Source organism: Pristiophorus japonicus, chromosome 16 (genome assembly GCF_044704955.1).
Source record: "Pristiophorus japonicus isolate sPriJap1 chromosome 16, sPriJap1.hap1, whole genome shotgun sequence".
NCBI classification, from domain to species: domain Eukaryota; kingdom Metazoa; phylum Chordata; class Chondrichthyes; family Pristiophoridae; genus Pristiophorus; species Pristiophorus japonicus.
In genome coordinates this window covers 29,180,789-29,186,161 of record NC_091992.1, presented here as the reverse complement: position 1 = coordinate 29,186,161, position 5,373 = coordinate 29,180,789, and the positions used below count along the sequence as shown (strand labels likewise).

At 43.2% G+C, this 5,373-nt stretch overlaps 1 non-coding gene across 1 annotated transcript; it reads left to right on the top strand.

Moving 5' to 3' along the window:
* Nucleotides 1–5,051: 5,051 nt before the first annotated feature.
* trnat-agu (transfer RNA threonine (anticodon AGU)) lies at nucleotides 5,052–5,125 on the top strand. Its single transcript has one exon. It is a non-coding gene; the product is annotated as a tRNA-Thr (tRNA).
* Nucleotides 5,126–5,373: the final 248 nt, after the last annotated feature.

Genomic DNA, 5,373 nt, shown 5'->3' with positions numbered 1-5,373 from the left:
AAGATCACCCTTCATCCTTCTGAACTCCAACGAGTAAAGACCCAGTCTACTCAATCTATCATCATAAGGTAACCCCCTCATCTCCGGAATCAGCCTAGTGAATCATCTCTGTACCCCCTCCAAGGCTAGTATATCCTTCCTTAAGTAAGATGACCAAAACTGCACGCAGTACTCCAGGTGCGGCCTCACCAATACCCTATACAGTTGCAGCAGGACCTCCCTGCTTTTGTACTCCATCCCTCTTGCAATGAAGGCCAACATTCCATTCATCTTCCTGAATACCTGCTGCACCTGCAAATGAACTTTGGGATTGATGCACAAGGACCCACAGGTCCCTCTGCAACGCAGCATGTTGTAATTTCTTCCCATTCAAATAATATTCCCTTTTACTGTTTTTTTTCCCAAGGTGGATGACCTCACATTTTCCAACATTGTGTTCCATCTGCCAAACCTTAGCCCATTCACTTAACCTATCTAAATCTCTTTGCAGTCTCTCTGTGTCCTCTACACAACCCGCTTTCCCACTAATCTTTGTGTCATCTGCAAATTTTGTTACACTACACTCTGTCCCCTCTTCCAGGTCATCTATGTATATTGTAAACAGTTGCGGTCCCAGCACCGATCCCTGTGGCACACCACTAACCACCGATTTCCAACCCGAAAAGGACCCATTTATCCCGACTCTCTGCTTTCTGTTAGCCAGCCAATTCTCTATCCATGCTAATACATTTCCTCTGACTCTGCGTACCTTTATCTTCTGCAGTAACCTTTTGTGTAGCACCTTATTGAATGCCTTTTGGAAATCTAAATACACCACATCCATCGGTACACCTCTATCCACCATGCTCGTTATATCCTCAAAGAATTCCAGTAAATTAGTTAAACATGATTTCCCCTTCATGAATCCATGTTGAGTCTGCTTGATTGCACTATTCTTATCTAGATGTCCCGCTATTTCTTCCTTAATGATAGCTTCAAGCATTTTCCCCACTACAGATGTTAAACTAACCAGCCTATAGTTACCTGCCTTTTGTCTGCCCCCTTTTTTAAACAGAGGCATTACATTAGCTGCTTTCCAATCCGCTGGTACCTCACCAGAGTCCAGAGAATTTTGGTAGATTATAACGAATGCATCTGCTATAACTTCTGCCATCTCTTTTAATACCCTGGGATGCATTTCATCAGGACCAGGGGACTTGTCTATCTTGAGTCCCATTAGCCTGTCTAGCACTACCTCCCTAGTGATAGTGATTGTCTCAAGGTCCTCCCTTCCCATATTCCCGTGACCAGCTTGATTGTCATCACATCCAACACCTTAAACATCCACTCCCTCCACCACCGACATACCGTGGCTGCAGTGTCTAACATGTATAGATGCACTGCAGCAACTGCCATGGCTTTTTCAGCAGCACCTCCCAAACCAGCGACCTCTCCCATCTAGAACGACAAGGGCAGCAGGCGCATGGGAGCACTATCACCTGCAAGTTAACCTCCAAGTTACACACCATCCTGACTTGGAAATATATCACCATTTTTTCATCATCACTGTGTCAAAATCCTGGAAATCTCTCCCTAACAGCTCTGTGGGAGTACCTTCACCACAATTGCAGCAGTTCAAGAAGGCAGCTCACCACCACCATCTCAAGGGCAATTAGGGATGGGCAATAAATGCTGGCTTGCCAGCGACGCCCACATCCCAGAACAAATAAAAAAATATATATTTTGATTCTTATTTTGTTTTTCTCAACCAAAATGCTCACTTACCTTTTAGTTTTCAGCTCTATTGAAATTTAAACATTAACCAGTCTTTTGTGACAGACCTTCATATTTTTAGTATTTTCTTTTTTTGTTTCCTTTAGTGAACCTACACTTTAGTAGATGTTCTCCTTGCTGTCCTTTTAAGCTCCCCCCTCTATTCTTCCAAAATGCTGCTGCAGGCATCCAAATAGGTCCCACTTGGATATCAACCTCATAACCCTCACTGAGATCCATTGGCTCCCTGTCCCCCAACACATCTAATTCAAAGTTTCTATCTTCATTTAAAAATCCTTTTGCTCACCTTTCCTTTGTAATCTTCTCCAATTTATTTCCAGTCCATGCCCAATTGTCCTCTCACTCTGCAGTCCAGTCAGTTCAACAAGCTGGATAGATTTACACAGGGCTTTTTATGGGAGTGGCATTTTGCATTGCAAACAAATAAAAATGTCCAAATCGTAACAATCTGGCCTTATCACAGTCCCAAGGCTGCTGAAACCCTTATCCATGTTTTTATTATCTCAGAATCAATTTCTCCAGTGCCCTCCTTGCTGGCATATTGAACTTTACCCTATTTGGATGCCTACACAAACTCCAACCCATTCAAAACTGCCTGCTTTCCATCCCACACTAAGTTCTGCTCACTCATCACCCCTATGAGCATCAGTGGTGGAAAGTTTTGGCAACCATAGGTCCAAAGTCAACTGTTCCTTCTTGATACACTCATAAAAAGGTGGAAACTGAGTACTGTGTACAATGAGCAAGTGTGACCTCAGCTCCTTTAATAAGATTCCAGAGTGCAGGTACCTCATGGTTGGCCTACTTATATACTGTGCTCCCAAGGGATGCTGGAATCCCTTGGGACTCCAACAGGTGGGCCCTCTGGTGGTCAGGTGTCATGCAGGTTACAACGGGTTGAATACATAACACTTCCCATGCAGTCAACCCCAGTAGACTGTCGTGCTTGGTTTTATTTGTGATGATGACATCATGGTAATGCCCACAACACAACACTGGATTTCAACGATAATTACATGATCACATTTTTTGTTTAGGAAAGAATGAGATATAGTCTTGCTGAATATCAGCAGTGCTAACTGTCTGCTTTTAAACAGATGATCAGCTTTCTTGGCCCTTGTTCACGTTTTTTGCAGGGCGCGTGACAGAACAGCTGTTATCAGGACTGGCTGATATTGTCCCATAGTTCTTTGTATTTCATCTCTTCTGCACATACACAGTGTTCCAACAATAGGCACAGGAGAGATGGTCTATGGTAGACTACATGCCAACAAATATTTGTGCTTGTTCTGTCCAATAATTATACTATGGATTTGGTAGCTAACGTTAGGCTTTGTTTTTGTAAAATGGCAATATTTTACTTTGCTGGAAGATCCTATAAATCATTCAGCTAAGATCAGCATTTTCTGTATTATGTATATACATATCCTTCACAATTATTAAAGCTGTCAATTACACACACACACATATATTTATTGACAACTTTTATAATTGTGAAGGATATATTTTTGATGTTCCTTGACCTCAGTATGGACTTTAAGATAAAACACAGTTGCCAATTGTTTTGATTTTCCAGTTGTCCATTTTTAAGGCAGGTGTGTCTAGAACACAGCTTTCAATATTCTGCATACATCCAAAATATCTGGACACCACACCATAGTTCTCCTTTCTGTGGCACTCTCTCCCAGATAGTATTACTGTCTGAAAGTCCATTCTTAATATGCAGGCAAAAGTTCAAAAAGCGATCACTTGGTTGTTGGAGCACGCATTATTAGTCTCTGTGAAATATGTAACTTGCCTGCAACCTAGTGTGATTCTCTGAACCATATAGGAGGGCGGATATCACTACTGCCCTGTAGACCATAAGCTTGGTGCCAGATTTGAGGTCCTGGTCTTCAAACACTCTCTTCCTCAGGCGGCCAACGGCTACGCTGGCACACTGGAGGCGGTGTTGGACCTCGTCATTGATGTCTGTCCTTGATGATAGTGGACTATACACAGTAGACACCTCAAAGCGCTGGAGATTTACCACCAGCGCTGCCTCTGCAAGATCCTGCAAATCCACGGGGAGGATAAATGCACCAACATCAGTGTTCTCGCTCAGGCCAACATCCCCAGCATCGAAGCACTGACCACACTCGACCAGCTCTGTTGGGTGGGCCACATTGTCCGCATGCCCAACATGAGACTCCCTAAGCAAGCGCACTACTCAGAACTCCTACACGGCAAGCGAGCCCCAGGTGGGCAGAGGAAACGTTTCAAGGACACCCTCAAAGCCTCCTTGATAAAGTGCAACATCCCCACCGGCACCTGGAATCCCTGGCCCAAGACCGTCCTGAGTGGAGGAAGAGCATCCGGGAGGGTGCTGAGCACCTTGAACCTCGTTGCCAAGAGCATGCAGAAATCAAGGGCAGACAGTGGAAGGAGCATGCGGCAAGCCAGACTCCCCACCCACCCTTTCCTTCAACCACTGTCTGCCCCACCTGTGACAGAGACTGTAATTCCTGTACAGTCACCTGAGAACTCACTTTTAGAGTGGAATCAGGTCTTCCTCGATTTCGAGGGACTGCCTATGATGATGAGTGTGATTCCAGGAGCTACGGACCTCACACGATTGAGATGTCCATCCTTGTTATAGATGCCTTCTATTGCAGCCTGTTGTTATGTACCTAAAGTACGAAAAAGCATACTATTTACAGATCTACCAGACAAGTACACATGGACGATAAATGACACTGTCACAGAGGTTGCAAAGAATACAATCAACACCCATCCTGTGTTACAACAGTTTAGAAGCGAGCACTTGTTTATAAAGCTGTCCAATACGGAAACTGTTTCCTGTGAAAAAATGATCAGAATATGCTTTTTTAAATTGAGATTTATTTTAAAGTTTATTTCCGTAATTTATAAACCCTATGTTGGACCAATTCAACCTGTCTGGAAAGAAACGCCTCTTTATGAGACAATGTCACGCTGTTAAATTTGTTAAAAATTCCAAAGTGATACTTTCTAATAAGTGCAATTAATGTAGATATTGTATATTTTTATTTAATGCAGATTCTGTGTCCGGTAATTGTTTATCAAATGCAAATAAAGCTGCATGAAAAGGATCAGGAACAAGCACACATGAAATGGGTAGAAATATGAAACTGCGGTTAATAACCGAGAATACGGGGGAATGAACCCTGCAAAGTACTGGCGTGAAAAAAATACATCAAATTAGAAAGAAACAGAACGTAACATCAGAACCATGACGCACCACCCTCAGACTCAGCTCCGGCGCCGTGGCTTAGTTGGTTAAAGCGCCTGTCTAGTAAACAGGAGATCCTGAGTTCGAATCTCAGCGGTGCCTCAGTCTTTTAATGGAATTCTCTCTCCACCCTGTATAAATCCCGAGCACACTGCCTAACCACAGAAGGATACAGTGTCGATTAAGGAGACAATTCGGCCCACCAGTCCTGTGCCAGCTAATTGGTCTTCCCTTTAAGTATTTATCCAACTCTCTATTAATGTAACTTTTGAATCTGCTTCCACCAACTTTTCAGGCAATGCATTCCCAGATCACTACAATTTGTAAAAAAATGTTTGCTCATTCTTTTG